General features: G+C 41.2%; 1 protein-coding gene across 2 annotated transcripts in view; it reads left to right on the top strand.

The window, feature by feature from the left end:
• Positions 1-16597, top strand: part of SLC39A10 (solute carrier family 39 member 10) — a 136379-nt gene that overhangs the window by 25614 nt on the left and 94168 nt on the right. The window contains exon 2 of one of the 2 annotated variants that reach the window (XM_072812870.1): positions 1190-1293. The exons of the other annotated variant lie outside the window; for it this stretch is intronic. The gene's annotated coding sequence lies outside the window, so the exon portion shown is untranslated. The remainder of the gene's footprint in view (positions 1-1189; positions 1294-16597) is intronic. 2 annotated transcript variants of the gene reach the window in all.

Genomic DNA, 16597 nt, shown 5'->3' with positions numbered 1-16597 from the left:
AGGGAGATGAGACGATACACAGATGGCCACATCATAGAGTAGGGCAGTGATTAAACGAGGACATTTGCAGCTGGAGGAGAGGAAGTGGGAAATACTTGAGAAATGGGGACAGAAGGTGGTATATATCATTTCAGTTACAAATTACTCTAGATCCGGACACCTGGGTGGCTCAGCCTTTGGCCCAAGCCGTGATCCCAGGGTCCTTGGATCGAGTCCCACGTCGGGCTCCCTGCATGGAGCCTGCTTCTCCCTCTGCCTGTGTCTCTACCTCTGTCTCTCTCTCTGTGTGTCTCTCATGAATAAAAAATCTTAAAAAAAAAAAAAAAGGATGGCTCTAGACCAAGACCTCCTCCAATGTGACACAGCTGAATCAAGGTTCACTGGTTTCTGTTTTGGCCCCTGCTTCTCTCCCACTTGCATCTTCTTCTTCCATCCCCCTTCCCTTGCCCAAAGAAGAAAGAAATGGAAGGAAAATAATTTTCTTTCTCTTCCAATGCAAACTTTATTGTGTTGTCTAGGGCAGATATGGTAGAGGAAGATACTCATGGGATGAGGCATATGGTACGCTGTGAGAAAGCGATGCAAAACTTTCCAGATTGCAAAGGGATAACTCACAGGAATGAAAACATTAGAGAGGGAGCATCTGAAGAAGAGGAAAAGACAGGATGTGCGTGTGGTGCCAGTTTACCGTAGTCACGGTGTTATGAAAGGATCGTCCAAAAGACCTTGTTTTATTTATTTAATCAAGTAATCACACTCTCTCGACACTTGGATGGCAAGAGCAGAAATAAAGGTATTCGTGAAGTCAGACTTGCTATTGCCAGGAAGAAGTAAGGAATGCCAGTTTTAATCTCTGCTACCTGTGTAAGTCCTAAGGGGAAGATGAGCTCATGAGCGCACATATAGATCATCACAAAGCCGAATTAAAATACATTAAATATGGAAGTCGGATATAAGGCCCTCAGGGTTATGCAATATAAAAAGAATAGCTGAAGAACAACCTGAAGCTTTAAAAGGTGGAAACCCAAGATCCTCACTGGCTGGGGAAAACAGTTACTACTCACTCATCAAGGAAAACACCTTATATATATCACTTGGGATTTGCAACCCCTAGCACTCCAACTGATCTAAATGAATGTAAATTTAGGAGGAGGGACTTGTTTTATCCTCGCATTTGTGGTCTCCACAGCCTCTGGACGGACCTGACAGGCTTCTATAATTTACCTAAATTGGATTAAGCTGAAATAGAGAGGGAAGGCTTCCCAAATCATCTATTGAAGTCTTCTTCAAAGGGTAAGTCTCATTTATTCAGCATTTTTTAAAAATGGTATAGTTACCTAGCAAAGTATATGCTATTGCTAAACAGCTGAATGTTTATTTTAATATTTCATTTTTGGGTAACAAGTGGCTTCAGCAGTACTGGGATCGGTACGATGAATGACGGATATGCTCCCCTCCCCTGTACACCAGGAAGTTTCACGTTCAGGGAGTGAGCCTTGCAACAAACCCTGGGTGTGTTCTTGAGTTGGCATCACCAAGGAACTTCAATGGGGAGCAAAGTAAAAACAAAAGACTTTAAGATAGAACAAAATAGATACCGGTGTAAAGCAAGAAATATGTAAATTCATACAAAGGAATAAAAATCAAAAGAATACTGAGATTATGGAAAGTATTAAAAGCTGAGAAGCAGGTATAGGAAGATTTATTTGCAAAGACATCACCTCAAGGGCCATAAGGTAGACAAGGGATTTTATGTAGGAATGAGGGGGAGATTGTTCTCAAAAATAACCCAAGATGATAGAAAAGAGGTATTTGGCTATAAGGGAAAAAAAAAGTCCACATAGACCTTTCTTTTGCAGGTAAAGACTACTCAAAAAAAGAGTAAACAGTAAACATTTTGGAATCATGAAGAAAACATTGACAGTGCATAGGTGTACATTATTAAAATTTCAGGAATGTTCATTTACTGTAATAAGTAACATGAGTAAAATAAGGGAGACAAATCTAGAAAGAAAGAAATAACTGGGTTGTTTGTATGTTTGTTTGTTTTTTTCTTATAACCTCAGAAATGGACTCTCAACATGCTGAGTTCATGTTGAGAGTTCAGGGAGATTAGCTGATCTCTAATCAACTAATGATTGAGAGTTCAGGGAGATTAATTGATTCTTGGCGGGTGTGGTTAGGCTCACAGGTGAACTCCTCCTGGAGAAGCAGAAATATAGCAAGAGAACTAATTCTACCTGAAAGCCAAATGGGCCTCCATTATTGAAAGAGAAATCCTCTCATTCTATTCAAAACAAACAAACAAAAAAACACCTTAAATTCTGGAGTACTCCACATCTGGCAAACGGAGTTAGCAACGAAGCCCAGTGCTGGAATGTCTTGCGTGTCTCAGCTGCAAAGACTCACTAACAAGGCAGCAAGTTAAGGTCTAGCACAGTTTTTTCAGAAACTATTTCTGGCTTAATTTAAAAGTAAATAAACTAATTTCAGGCTATAATTTTGGAAAAAAAAAAGGAATTAAGAATTAAAAAAAAAAAAAGAATTTAAGACCTTGTTCTGTGCTTTTCTTCCACATAGAGAAACTAAAAAGGGAGAAGAAAAACCCTTTACAGAAAAAGTACGCAGCCCATTTTTGGATTCTTTGGCATAAAGAACTGGTCACCAGAGTCTAATTCTACTAACAGTTGGATTTCAGTCTGCTCCTTTAGGTTCCATGTTATATAAGGAGAACAGCTCGTATCTGTATGTTCTTTAGGTAATTCCATGTTGAGGGCCTGTTGTACCAAAAACATTTTTATGCTTGCTTGTTATTCCTCGAATAACAGAAATATTATTAGCCAATGTGCCTTTAAAGCCTAAAAGATCTGTAAATGTAATTCAGTACCCAAATTTTACATTTTTTTTTTTTTTGGTCTTGTTATTATTTGACATTTCAGTCGTCGTTTTCAGGGACCTCATTTTGTATTTAGCTGGGTACATTTTGTTTTTTTCTGCAAGTATTTGAATCCATTCATGACAGTGTAGATGCTTAGACGTGCTTTGGAAAAGTATGTGATGTGCATGTAAAAAAATTTTTTTTTTAATCTCATGTGCACCTATTTGGGAGGATGCCTAACACACTGAGCTCCCATTCTGTGCCACTCAAAAAAGATAAGCAATCAGCTTCTGCCCTCAGGGAGATTACCATCTATTGTAGCTGTTTTCTACATCTACCTCATCTGTTTTCTTCATGGTTTGAAAGAATAATTAAGCTCTGCATATGCTGAGTAAGCACCTTGCCTGAGCAGTGGTGAGATAAAGTGATTTTGTAGACAGATAGACCTGGGCTTGAACCTCGGCACTTAGTACTTCTGATCCTGGAAGTCTGAGAGTTCACTTTTAAGACAGGAGTGCTAATTTTTAGCTGACAGGAGTTTCATGGGGTTAAATGTAATAATGTTTATAAGATGCAGACCATAGAGATAAGCCGTAAATTCTTAGAGCCCCGGCACGCCATGGATATTATTTAAATGACGTGGTCAGCTTTAGCAATTCTGTAATGGTCTGCATTAATTTCTATCTAGTATCATTTTAAAATAATAAAATAACTGAAAATAAGTTCATAAATGCAGTCAGGTTCTAACTTGGCAGTACTTTGGGTGGTGAAAGAGGCAGCAATTTCCTTGTTAACAATTCGAGAGACAAAAAAAAAAAAAAATCGAGAGACAACCTAGGAATGCCAGAGCTTGAAGCTCAGGAGCCTTGCAAGCCTCGGTCCTTCCACACTGTCCTCATCAGTCTCAGCCTCTGCAGTTCGAGCCCATCTGCCCAGGGCTGAGAAGTGTCCAGAGGGAGGAGAACAGAAAAATGGATTTGTGGTGTTTTTACAAAGCCTAAGGGTGGGAGGTGGGGGGGGGGGGGACACTAAGGAGATAGGGATTGGTTTTGCCAGGATTCTATAAAAAAAGAAGAGCACATAAATGATACCAAGAGACTGACTAGAAGTAGATGTTGGTGTTTCTCAGCCTCCTGCTCCCAATGCACAGGATCCATTTTGTGGTTTTTCACAGGAAGAGCGCAAGGCAAGTCCAAGCACGGGCCCACCTCTCATACCTGGACAGCACTTGTGCCCTCACCCCTCTCTCCTCTCCCATTCTGTTGAACCGTGTGGAACAATAAAGAAACTACCCTTGAGACCAACCTTGAATTCTCCACCTAAGACCCAGATGGGCCGTGAACTCTGTCCACCTCATCACTCCTTGCAACCGTCTCCCTCAAAAAAGGGTCACGGCACTTCCTATAAAGAGTAGGAGATGGAAGGGCCTCCCTACTCAAGAAATCCCACAATTGAACTGAAGGCCGTAAGCCCTGCAGCTTATTTGGAGTTTTTCTCATTGTTGAATTCCTCTCCTCTCTCCACATTTCCCACCTAAGAAGGGAGGGAAGGTTAAAAGGAAAACAGTTTGAAAAAAGAAAAAAAAAAAAAAAAAAGACTGGAAAAATGACCAAACTGTCTCATTTATTAATTTTAATAAATGTTTTAGAAAGATTTTATTTATTCATGAGACACACAGAGAAGCAGAGACACAGGCAGAGGGAGAAGCAGGCTCCATGCAGGGAGCCCGATGCTGGACTCGATCCCAGGACCCTGGGATCATGCCCCGAAGGCAGATGCTCAACCTCTGAGCCACCCGGGCGTCCCATTATCTCATTTTTTTTATTTAAGTAATCTCTACACCCAACCCACCGAGCTCTAACTCCCCACCCCAAGATCAAGAGCCATGTCTTCCTCCCACTGAGCCATCTGGGCAGGTGCCCTATTGTTCTAGTTATGTTGGGTGAATATAACACAATTTATTCTTCCCTGTTGATAATTGTTTTTGTTGTTTAGTTATTTAAGTAATAAGTCTGCCTTAAGATCCCCCTGTGCATTTTTTTAAAAGATTTTGTGTTTAAGCAATCGCTACACACAACATGAGGCTTGAACTTCAAACCCCAAGACTGAGTAGCATGCGTTCTCCATTTCCTCCAGGCCCTTCTCTGTGGAAATGGTGACTAGGACTGTGAGGAGAGTTTCCAAGACCCAGTTAACCTTGCCCCATTTTAGTTTTTCAACTTACTTTGGCATTGGAATTGAAAGGAAAATAAAAATCCTCTGTTGTCTAAATTTGAGGGGGATGGGGAACTGAGACAGATGGACAGACATAAAGGGAGGACAGGAGGGTGGGTGGAAGGAGAGAAGGGAGGAAGAAAATGGGTAGGCATGACCTTTACCTCATAATTCTCATTTTATAGAGGAATCTGATCATCTTAATTTGCAGTAACTAAGTAACTAACACTTACATGGCTACATGATTCCTTACTTCACTCTTGGAATACTCCATGTCCTCTGGAAAGGTTTAAAGAGCTTTGTCACATCCCTTTAAGAAGTGATGAAAACAGTGTCAAATACGAGTTTCAGAGCCACCATCGTCACCAAGGAGCATAGTTGACTTTTGAGTGTTTTTTTCCTAAAAGTTGTTTTTCTTTTTTTAAACTTCATGAAGAATCCAAACTCCTGAACCAGTCGGAGGGAGACTGAGGAAGATGACGAACCGCCTCTGGAAGTACGCACCGCTCCATGCACCGCTCTATGCACCGTTGCAGGCAGGCTTTATTGCTGCCTCTAACCCTTTGATTCCTTATTGCCCCTCCCTAGATTTTTCTCCTTTCGTTGTTACTTAATTTGCTTCCTCCAATGTGGGAGGCCATGAGCATCAGACCTTCAAGTGTGTTCCTTTAAGCTCTAGGATCTACATTAATAAACTATCTAGGCAATTACCTAACCTGTCCCTTTTCCAAAAATTTGATATATAGATCATTTAAGAAACTGGCCAGTTACAACAATCAGTGCATGGTAATTAGTGACTCATTTAGTCAACCGTGTATTTCAGAGATTTTCAGTTCTATCGCGAAGATTAAGAATAGTTTTTTAGGATGGGGCACCTGGGTGGCTCAGTCGGTTAAGCTTCTGACTCTTGATTTCGACTCAGGTCATGACCTCTGGGTCATGAGACCGAGGCCCACGTGGTGCTCCAAATGGGGCATGGAACCTGCTTCAGATTCTTTGTCTCCTTCCCCCTCTGCCCCTCCCCTGCAGGCTCTGGTGTACACTGGCTTTCTTTCTCCCTCAAAAAAAGAAAAGAACAAACAAAAAAACAAAAAAACCCTGGCTGGCTCAGTTGGTGGAGCACATGACTCTTGATCTCGGGGTCATGAGTTCGAGCCACAGGTTGGATGTAGAGATTACTTAAAATCTTAAAGAGTTTTTTATTGTGTGTTTTTCATTTCAGGAATGTTGGTTTATTTTTAATTGTGTTGTTTAGTTATGGGGCAATAAACACATTCTTTGTAACGACATCAATTCGTATTTGAAACCAGATGATAATCATTTTCAATTAAGTTCGTGCCAAATGAAGTTTGGGAGGCTTCATGATAAATTCTATCAACCCACAGAACTTCTGAAGGGTAGTCTCGTGGCATTGTAGAATAAATTGCAAATGATATCAAAATAGTGACAAGTGGCTGTGCAAACAGCAAGCCAAGTTTCCGGCAACCCTTTAATCAAAAAAGTTAATCTAAGAAAAAAATGCAAAAGACTTCTCAATCTCCCATTTTTAACAATCATAGGTGGAAGTTTAAAATATTTGTGATTTCTTTCTTTTTTTTTTCCCCCTGTAACATTTAGGGCTGGGATGAGTGAAGCTTCTATGATGAGTGTTTTACCTCACACTCCTGGGCTGGAAGTAGTTTTATTTAAAGGAAGAATGGAAAGTATATAGGCCAAAGTTGAGAGAGAAAAGATAAATATTTGGGTTGAAGGGCAGTGGCCATAGAAATGCCTTAGATAATAAGTATATAAAAGGCTTGGCATTTATTACTGTGCTTGGAAGGATAGTCTGGAGGCTCCTGAGTTTTCTTGCAAACCACATCAGCAGCAGCTCCATCTGGGAAAGAGTTCTCTGCCCTAACCCACATTCCAAGGCCAACTCTCAGGCTTTCCTTAAAAGGTGCCTTGAATTAAGCTGCCAGGAAATAACCCTTTGTTAGCTCGGTGGTTCTGGGCTCAAAGAAGGCTGAAGGATACAAATATAAAATGTGATTTTTTTTTTTTTTAAAACCACTCTAGCTAGAGCTGGTTTTGAATTCCTATGATAGTGTTGAATTTGCTCAAGATTCTTTTTTTTAAGATTCTCATTCAGCCTTTACAATTGGCTCAATGTTTGGGATAAGGGGAAACCTGTTGATACAGCTCTTTGAAGTGCTGTGGGTTTCAAAACAACTCTAGAAAGCCCGCATTCCTGCGGTGAGGCCAGGCCGGGGTGGGCGGAAGGCCTGGCCAGTCATTCAGAGGAGGAGAAAGGGACCGAACTTACCTCCCAACAGGTGAAGTTAAGCAAGTCCTGTAAGTGGATTGATTTGTTATAGAAACCAAAGTTCTGTTCGCGGGACCATAAACAACACCCCCTCACCTAGTACCTTCTATTTCTCCACCCCACCCTCAAAGGCCCCCAGCTCCCTGCTGGGGAAGGCGGCCTTTCTTGTTGCAAGTGCCTTTCTTCCTCCTGATGATTGCTATTTTTTTTTCTTTCTTTTTAGCTCAAAAGGAGATTTTTCCCCCCTTTTTTTTGGTCTTGCTTGTGTGCCTTTTCTTTTTTTTTTTTTTTTTTTGTGTGTGTGCCTTTTCTAATACATTGTTTCTCTCTTCCTTTGTTACTCGTTGCTCCTTCACATCTTAAAAACAAACCTGAGCTTTGTATCCAAACAAAATAAATGCATGCTCTCGAAAATTATAAAGGAATCGTACAGCTGTCCTCCGTGATTATGTTCTTTGAGCATCAAAGATTTTGAAAGTGCTTAGAAATGTCTGTTTTAACAAAAGCCACCCTAAAACTTCTTACAGAAGCCCATCTTTGTGAAGTCCCTGATTTTTGCTTTTACGGGTGGTTTACAGAAATACCGAGTGTGTCTCAGAAATACCTGTGCATGTTTCAGCGGAGTTGGAAGTTCGACAAGTGAAAGCTCTAGGCTGATCTTTCATTTGCGGTTAAATCTGGCCATTTATGCAGAGGAGTGGTTTTTGAGAAGGAAATCTTCCTGCAGAGGTAGAGGTATAATAAGCATTATTCAGGGCAACAACTTAACTGGAAAAAGGATGACAGGTGAGGGTTGTGGGAGCAAGGGAGATGGGGGCTGATGTTTTGAAAGCTCTTAGAATTGGGAATTTTGTGAGTGTTGTCAGACTCTTGGGGGAGGTAGAGAGAGGCCTTCCAGGGTGTGTCTTCACCTGCTCCGAACTCCCTTCCTCCCTCCTGCCCCTGCGTCCAGGCCCTTCGCATCCACGGGCCATGCTCCCGAGCTGAGCTGCTGGCAGCCTCCAGCTGGGGCTCTGGGCTGCTCTGACTCATGCTCACTTTTATCCCGTGAGATCATTCACCCCAGGAGTCATGGCATTAATTTTCCAGGAGGCCGGCTGACCAGGGATGAAGTTAAAGGACTTGAAATAGCCTGGGGACCCAGCAGGAGCTTGAGAACTAGTCGGTGGATCAGAGTTTTCAGCTGTTTCCCTCATCCAGTTAGGCCTCCCGCCTGACCTTGGGGGAGCAGGCTCGCTTTTTTGTTCGTGTTGCAGTTATAACCCCGACTTTTATTTATTTATTTTTTAATTTTTATTTATTTGTGATAATCACAGAGAGAGAGAGAGAGAGGCAGAGGGAGAAGCAGGCTCTATGCACCGGGAGCCCGACGTGGGATTCAATCCCGGGTCTCCAGGATCGCGCCCTGGGCCAAAGGCAGGCGCCAAACGCTGCGCCACCCAGGGATCCCCTAACCCCGACTTTTAAAATACCCAGTGGACGTTGCCAAAGTTAATAAGCCTGCCTTCATCTACCTAATCATTCCAAGCCCTCCAAACCCTTTGTAGCTGTATTTCCCATACACCCTTCACATTTTGCTTATGGGAACTAGGAAGGCGGGTTGCTCCAGGCCCCCTGCACCCCCTAATAAGAGCAGGGCAGGGTGTTGAGCTTCACCTGTCACATTGCCATCAGGGATGCTTTTGCTGCTCCAGAAACATTTCTAAAATAAAGACCAAAAATCCACATTAAAAAGATATCCGGAAAAAAATAATAAAATAAAAAAAATAAAAAAATAAAAAAAAATAAAAAGATATCCAGTTAAAAAAAAAAAAAGCCTAAGCTTTAGACAAATCCCACTAATAAGCCATTCCACCTCTAGCAAACCGTGAGATCCCAGTCATTTGGGGGTTTTTCGGTGAAGGGCAGTTGACCCACATGGTGTCTGCTGGTTTTCAGGTGTGCAGCATCTGATGGCTTCCACCCCATGTTGGTTCTTGGAGTTGTTGCCTGAATCACAAATGAAAGAGGGGTGCCCGGGGTGCCTGCCTTCCCTCGGGGCGCACACTGATACCACCTGCTGGTGCCACTGCCCCAGGGGGCCGGTGGTGGGGGCTCGAGGGGAGGGCAGCTCACCCCGGACTCTGGGCACCTGATTCGGGGAGTCCAGGGTGCTGGGAGGCCAGCATTCTGCATTCTCAGCAAGTCACAGGTGGCAAGACCACGGCTGCTCTCCAATGTTATCACCTGGGCAGTTGTGTTATGTTGTTTTTTAAGATTTTATGTATTTGTTCATGAGAGACACACAGAGAGAGGCAGAGACATAGGCAGAGGGAGACGCAGGCTCCCTGCAGGGAGCCTAATGCAGGACTCGATCCCAGAACCCTGGGTTCAGGCCCTGAGCCAGAGGCAGACTGACGCTCAACCACTGAGCCACCCAGCCCCCACACCCCCCCCCCCGGAATTGTTTAAAGCTCCAAATCTTTGGGTTTTGCCTATCCCCCCCTACATGCTTCTCCCCTCCCCCCCCATTCCTCTCAAGTTTCTCATCGAATTGGCCTTGAGTTACAGCCAGAGTATGGGGACTTTTTAAAGCTCCAAGTACTTCTAATATTTAGACAAGTTTAAGAACCTCTAGATCTTGTTTTTAATCAGTTGCTACTTGGAAATCCATTCACTTATTTGTATCAGCCGCCTGGTCCCTGTCGGCATTTGGTTTTCTGAATTAGATGCTCTGTCCTCTTTTTGAGGCCATCACATCAGTCTTTCAGGTATTTAACACATTTTAAAAATTCTTCTTGCACTTGCCTTGCTCTAAGCCCCATACACATTTATTCGTGACTCCTAAGGCAATGACCACATTCTGACTTATAATTTTATGTGTGCTTATCTTAACCTCCCTCGTTGATAAACTACCTGGAGGCAGACACTGTCTCCCCTCTTTTATCTTTCTCTGTGGTTTCCCAACCGGTGCCCCCACACGGTGCCCTGAGCATGCATTTCTTCATTGAAGGAGCACTCAAGGCTTCGCAGAGAGCTGGTATTCCAGATACGATCCCTCCCCCATGTAGGAGCTGACCAGTCAAATGAGGGAGACCGATATGCACACATGATTTACAAAAACAAATGTTAAGTATTCAGCCAAGACAAGACAAATCTAAACTATTAACAGATTGGAAAGAAGGTCTTTTTTGAGGAAAGGATTGAGATCGGAAGAATATGTAACTCAGTGGGGGTGGGAAGCGAGGGTGAAGAGCATCCAAGATAGAGGAAACTAGCATTTGCGTAACTTTAGAAAGAAATTTAATTTTTTTCAATCAAAAATCTTCCTACCCCCTATCCTCCATCTACCCAGGTCCCCAGGTGCCAACAATTATTAGTTTCTTGTGTATCCTTTAAAAATATCATTAAATCGTTTTTTAAAAAGAGAACTATGAGAGCATTGAGAAAGAGAAGCAAGACTGGAGTCTAGGAAATCAGTCCTAGGGAAATAAAAAGGCAAGGAAATAAAAAGCAAGTGAAGGGTCAGGGAAATTTAAATAGTTGATCTGTGTAGCAACATAGTCTCTTTAGGCATGTTCGACAAATGCATACTAAACACTGAATTTCCATCTCTCTTTTCCCCCCTAAACAATGTGTTCTTTATCTCTTTTCATTACAGAGATACCTTTTCTTTTTCCTAAGGAAAAAACTTGCTTTAAGGCTGAGCATTATCCTATTATGTAGCTGTATTAACTAGTATGTCCCCAATATTTCGGTTGCTTGCAGTATTTTACTGTTGCAAACAATGCCACAATGAGTAATTTTGAACCTTGAACATTTTTCACATATGTAAGATCGTTTTCCAGAAGAGAAATTGCTGAGTCACGAGCATATGAATTTGTAATTTTGAGACTTAGATTGCCTTCCAAAAGTATTTTCTCATTTTACATTCTCACCGGAAATACATGAGAGCCCCTTTCTCGACTGCATCCTCAATAGTGTGTTATCAACCTTTTGGATATTTGTTTAGTGCTACTAGGTACAAAAAAATATATCTTAATACTTTTAATTTGGACCTTATTATAAGGGAAGCTGAATATCTTCTGATATGTTTTAGAGACTTATTTTTTTCTGTAAACTTCATGTATTTTTCTTTTTCAAGATTTTACTTTTAAGTAATCTCCACACCCAATGTGGGGCTTGACTTCTATAGACTGAGCCAGCCAGGCACCCCTAAACTTCCTGTTTTCATACTTTTTTGCCCAGTTTTATATTGAGTTGTTGGTGACTTTCTTATTGATTTCTAAAAACTCTTTATGTATTAAAGATTTTATACTTTTTTGACGTGAGTTACCGATAATTCTCCCAGTCTTCTGTATGTGCTTACAGTGTTGTGGTATTTTTTTGTTTGTTAGTTGTTTTCTTGTTTGTTTTGATCTTTATAGTTGGTTTGGGTTTTGATAGAGTTAAATTTATCGATCTTTTCTATGTTTCAGATTTTGAGTCATAGTCAGAATGGCCTAACTCACTCCAAGACTATAAATAAATTCTTCCATGTTACAATCTAGAACATTTATAGCTCTGCTTTTTTACATTTAAGTCTTTGATCTTTCATATGCATTTGGCATATGATGTAAGGCATTCATCTGATTGTTTTTGTATGCCCATGTGCTGTTAAAATATCATTACATTGTTTTTTAAAAAGATAAGTATGAGAGCATTGAGAAAGAGAAGCAAGACTCAAGTCTAGGAAATCAGTCCTAGGGAAATAAAAAGGCAATGTAATAAAAAGCAAGTGAAGGGCTAGGGAAATTTAAATAGTTGATCTGTGTAGCAACATGGATAGCAAACATTACATGGGTGTTGCCGTTATCACACCCCTTCATGGTAGACATGGCCAATCTGACGTGATACTTCTTAAAACATTGTTTTAGGCAGCCACTTCCTATTAATCAAAATAAATACATTTGCCATCCCTGATGTAGGATTTGATTTGGGAAGTAACGGAGGGGGAAGAGAAGTGGCAAGAGAGGGAACTGAAAAGGCAAATGATATCAGGGTTTTGAATGCATATTAAGCAATGGTGATATGATGTGAGGAGGTTTTTGTTGGTTTCTTAGGTTTTTTTTTTTTTAGTGTAAAAAAGTGACATGTTACGTGTTTCAACAAAGTGGGGGGCAGGGTGGAGAGTGATGGCTCGAAAAACAGAAACAAAAGCAACTGTAGTAGTCCAGTCTAGAGATGCTGAATATCTGAACTCAGGTAATAGAGTGCAGTAGAGAGGAAGAGCCATATTCAAGAGGTAAACTCAGTAGGACATATTAAGTGTCAAATGGCAGGAATTGAAAGAAATTAGCTATAGGTAGTGGAGAAAGGGTAGACTAAAAAATGATTAGTTTCCTAAAGTCGTGCACGTGGTAGTTTGGAGACTCTGAAAACTTAGGAGGAGGAACACATTTGAGGATGGGGAGATGAAAATAATGGTAATGAGTGCGGATTTCAGATAATTAACACTGTGTTTGAACTGTCCATATTTGCTAGCACTGGGCTAAAATTATGATGTGTTTAGCAATAAAGAGAAGAATTAGTGTTGATTCATACAAAATAAATACTTGAGGACAGAAACTGAAAACATGGAACTCTGGGTCCTCAATATGAAAGAAGACTTGCTTCAGGAACTGGGGGAAAAGTTGAACTTGCAGGTGGACCCTGTAATAATGGAAACAATGACAAAAGTTGATACAAGTCTACATAAACTGGAACAGGAAGCATGAGGTGATCTTCCAATAATAATCCAGCATTAGCCACCACCAGCCAGTCCCAGCATATTGTGTCCAAGCGGAGGCTCCAGGACTTTAGACATTAAAATCCTGGAGAACATTCAAAGAGCAACAAAGATAATTAAAGGGTTAGAAATAATAGCTGAGGCATGAAAGTATATTTGAGTTAGCCTGGAGAGAAGAAGAACAAATGGTTACTCCATTCACAGTAGATGAAAGCACTCTAGAAATAACTATTTCCTCATAGTTGGGAGCAAGAGAAGAAGGGATTAAATTGTAAATTGATGTGCATGAGATACAGGGCAAAACTTCCTGAGAAGAAGGTTAAATAATAGATTAGAGCTAAATTTGGTAGTTCAAGTTGTCTGGAAGTTGTGAAATCTGTCTGTGAATCTTTAAAGCATGGAGAGCTAAACAGGAAATCCTCTATTTAGCAAGCACCCTGTGCTTAAGGATCCAATTCTATATCCCTGCCAGCAAAAAAAAATCCACCACAGATCTTGTGTGAATTGCTGCCCTAAGATCCCCTATTCCAGAAGGTCCTCACCCCTGTCAATGGCCCTTTAAGAGCTATGCATTCATTCCATAATTATTTTTGAACCATCCACGCGGGACATTATTTTAGGATAGAGAGTGAACGAAACAGAAAAACGAATGTAGCCAGTTTATTGAGTCTTGCTTGTGTCAAGTATAAGCAACTACCTGCTTAACTCGAAAACCCACCTTTTTGAAAACTTGTCTCTTGCTCTATTCCCTATTTGCTGGGTCTTTGTTTCCTCTGCAAGTGTCTTCTGGAGTCTGGTTATCTCAGGATCCAGTGCAGGGGACTGGAGGGTCCTCACTCCAAAAATAAATAGGGTTCAAAAGTGTGGATTTAATATTTTTCAAATAGAACACAGATTGCCTGTAGTTTTAATTTGTATCGAAAGCACTCAAGATGTAATTTATTCATTGGGCTTACTCCCTTCTTTTTGACAATCTGCCGTCTGACAGCCACTAGTGAATTTGACAGCATCGTGCTCAATGACGGCGCTTATTGGAGACTTATTATAATGAGAGCGACTTCTTTAAAAAACTCTTTGTTCAGATAAGCAAAATTAGAATATACATCATTTAGGTGTTTATGTAATAAAGGTAGATATGCCACGTATTGTTAGATGTCTAATAATGTGAAATATTTGGAAGGCTACTGCAGGCATACATGTCTAGAAATTAGCTGAATTTTTTAAAGGCAGATTTGGAATTGGAAATTGATTGCTATATGGGTTATGAGTTCCTTGATTTCTCTGAAGATAGTGTTTGGTGGATTTCACTTTCTTGGTACTGAACCTCCTCCGTTCACAGAGGCTAAGGGCTGTTTATATTGTAGAAGCCACCTCTAGGCAGGGGGGCATGTTCCTCCTGGTATTATTTCTAAATGCTTTAAAGCCTCTCTCTATCACTTGAACCCATTCTCCAGATGGAGGATTTGGCAGTGGCAGAAGGTAGGACTAAGGATAAAGGTAAAGGGCCAACGTGGCTAGAAAATACCTTATTGGTAAAATTGTCGCTGATTCAGAGAGGTGCAAAGTACCAGAATCCCTTTGCAGCAGTTGTAGTACAGCGGGATCCAGTACTGGGACAGCATTTGGCCTGGAAAGCTAGACACTGAAGGGTGGACTCTTGTAACTGCATAACCAGGCAGACATTGATGACGCTGTTGATTTTTTGAGAGCAGAGAGATAAGGGGTGGGGGGGATTCCAGAGTATCCCAGAATTAATTGTTTTTATAGAACAATTACCTATGATCATGATAAGTCCAATGACCGACGCACCATGCATAGGAAAATATGATAAGGGCTTTAGAAACACTATCTCATTAAATCTTTGTAGATCCTTGTAATGTGAGAATATTTGGCAAATGAAAAAAACTGCAGCCTAGACAGTTGAATAATTTCCCCTACTTAGAAAATCGTGACGTTGGGATTCAGACTCAAATCAATCTGGTTCTAAATCTACTCATTCATTATGTCACATTGGTTCTTATTATTGTACCTGTTGCACCTTATTAGAAAATGAATAATTTGGATTTCCCCCTTAACAACTTTTTTTTTTAATTTTTTTAATTTGCATTTAATCTATGCAGAATTTACTCCCTGGCCATAAGTTTTTGTTTCTTCCGTTTCTTCTGGGATGTCTTTTTCTTCTGTGCAACCTCCTCTTCTGGTTTAGGAATAGTCTGCTCTTTTTCAGTAAGAATCATCTCGATGTGGCAGGGAGAGATCATGTGTGGGTTAATCCGGCCATGAGCCCTGTAGGTTCTACGTCACATCTTGGGGGCTTGGTTCACCTGGATGAGCTCAATGACCAGAGAATCTACACCTAAACCCTTAAGTTCAGTGGTACTCTCTGCATTTTAAAGCACGTGCAGTAAAAATTGAGCACTTTTCTTGGGCCACCGACCCTGTGTCCTGCCCCACTGTTGGGCCTGCGCACACCTACCAACTCCACCACCGTAGTGATAGAATGGCACACACTGCCTCTGCAAAGTGACATCTTTCAGATACTTGGTGGCTTTTTGGATATGCATAACCTTGATGGCCTGGGCAGTTTCACACGTGTTCTTAAAGTGCACACGAAGATTTGAACCTCTCGATTTGCATGATTTTGGAGAGTTTTCTGGGTCCAGTGAGTAGCAAACCATTTTTGGAGGTCACCTGAGGCCGCTCTGGGGAAGAGACCCCCTTAACTTCAAACACTCCAACATAACAAGGAGTGTTTTGGGTTAAGTAGACCTGCTAAAGCGGACATTTTCAGTTAGAGGCCATCAGATGGCAATACCAGAACTGCTGCTAATCAGCTATGCCTCCCGGGCTCAGGTCATAGTAATATTTTAAAAGTAGATGGCTTGAGGAAAAATCAAGTGTTTGAAAGAGAAATTGTGATGAATGTGACGAAGTGACTTGTAAATAAAAACCAAAAGGGGGACGCATGGGTGGCTCAGTGGTTGGGTGTCTGCCTTCGGCCCAGGGCATGATCCTGGGGTCCTGGGATCAAGTCCCACATCGGGGTCCCTGCATGGAGCCTGCTTCTCCCTCTGCCTGTGTCTCTGCCTCTCTTTCTCTCTCTCTCACTCTGTATCTCTCATGAAAAAATAATTAAAAAAAAAATAGGAAGCTTGGAAGTTTTATGTCTGGACTTAGGAACAAGCAGAGAAGAGCAATAGCTAGAGACCCCCCAGAGGTAAAATCACCAAGCAATGATGGCAGAGACTGAGTCAGCTAAGGCCAGAAAGCATGGTTGAAAGAGCTATGAGGAAAGTTGGGGTGAAAAATTATGCAAATGAATGATGTCACTATAATGGAATTTGAGATCCATTTAATAAAAAGGTCCATTAAAAAAAAAAAGTCCATTGTATTCAGGGCTGTTCTTCCAAATTACACAAGGTCATGTGTTTTCATGACATGACTGATTTTGAGT

Source organism: Canis lupus, chromosome 36 (genome assembly GCF_048164855.1).
Source record: "Canis lupus baileyi chromosome 36, mCanLup2.hap1, whole genome shotgun sequence".
NCBI lineage: Eukaryota > Metazoa > Chordata > Mammalia > Carnivora > Canidae > Canis > Canis lupus.
This window is presented reverse-complemented; position numbering and strand designations above follow the sequence as displayed.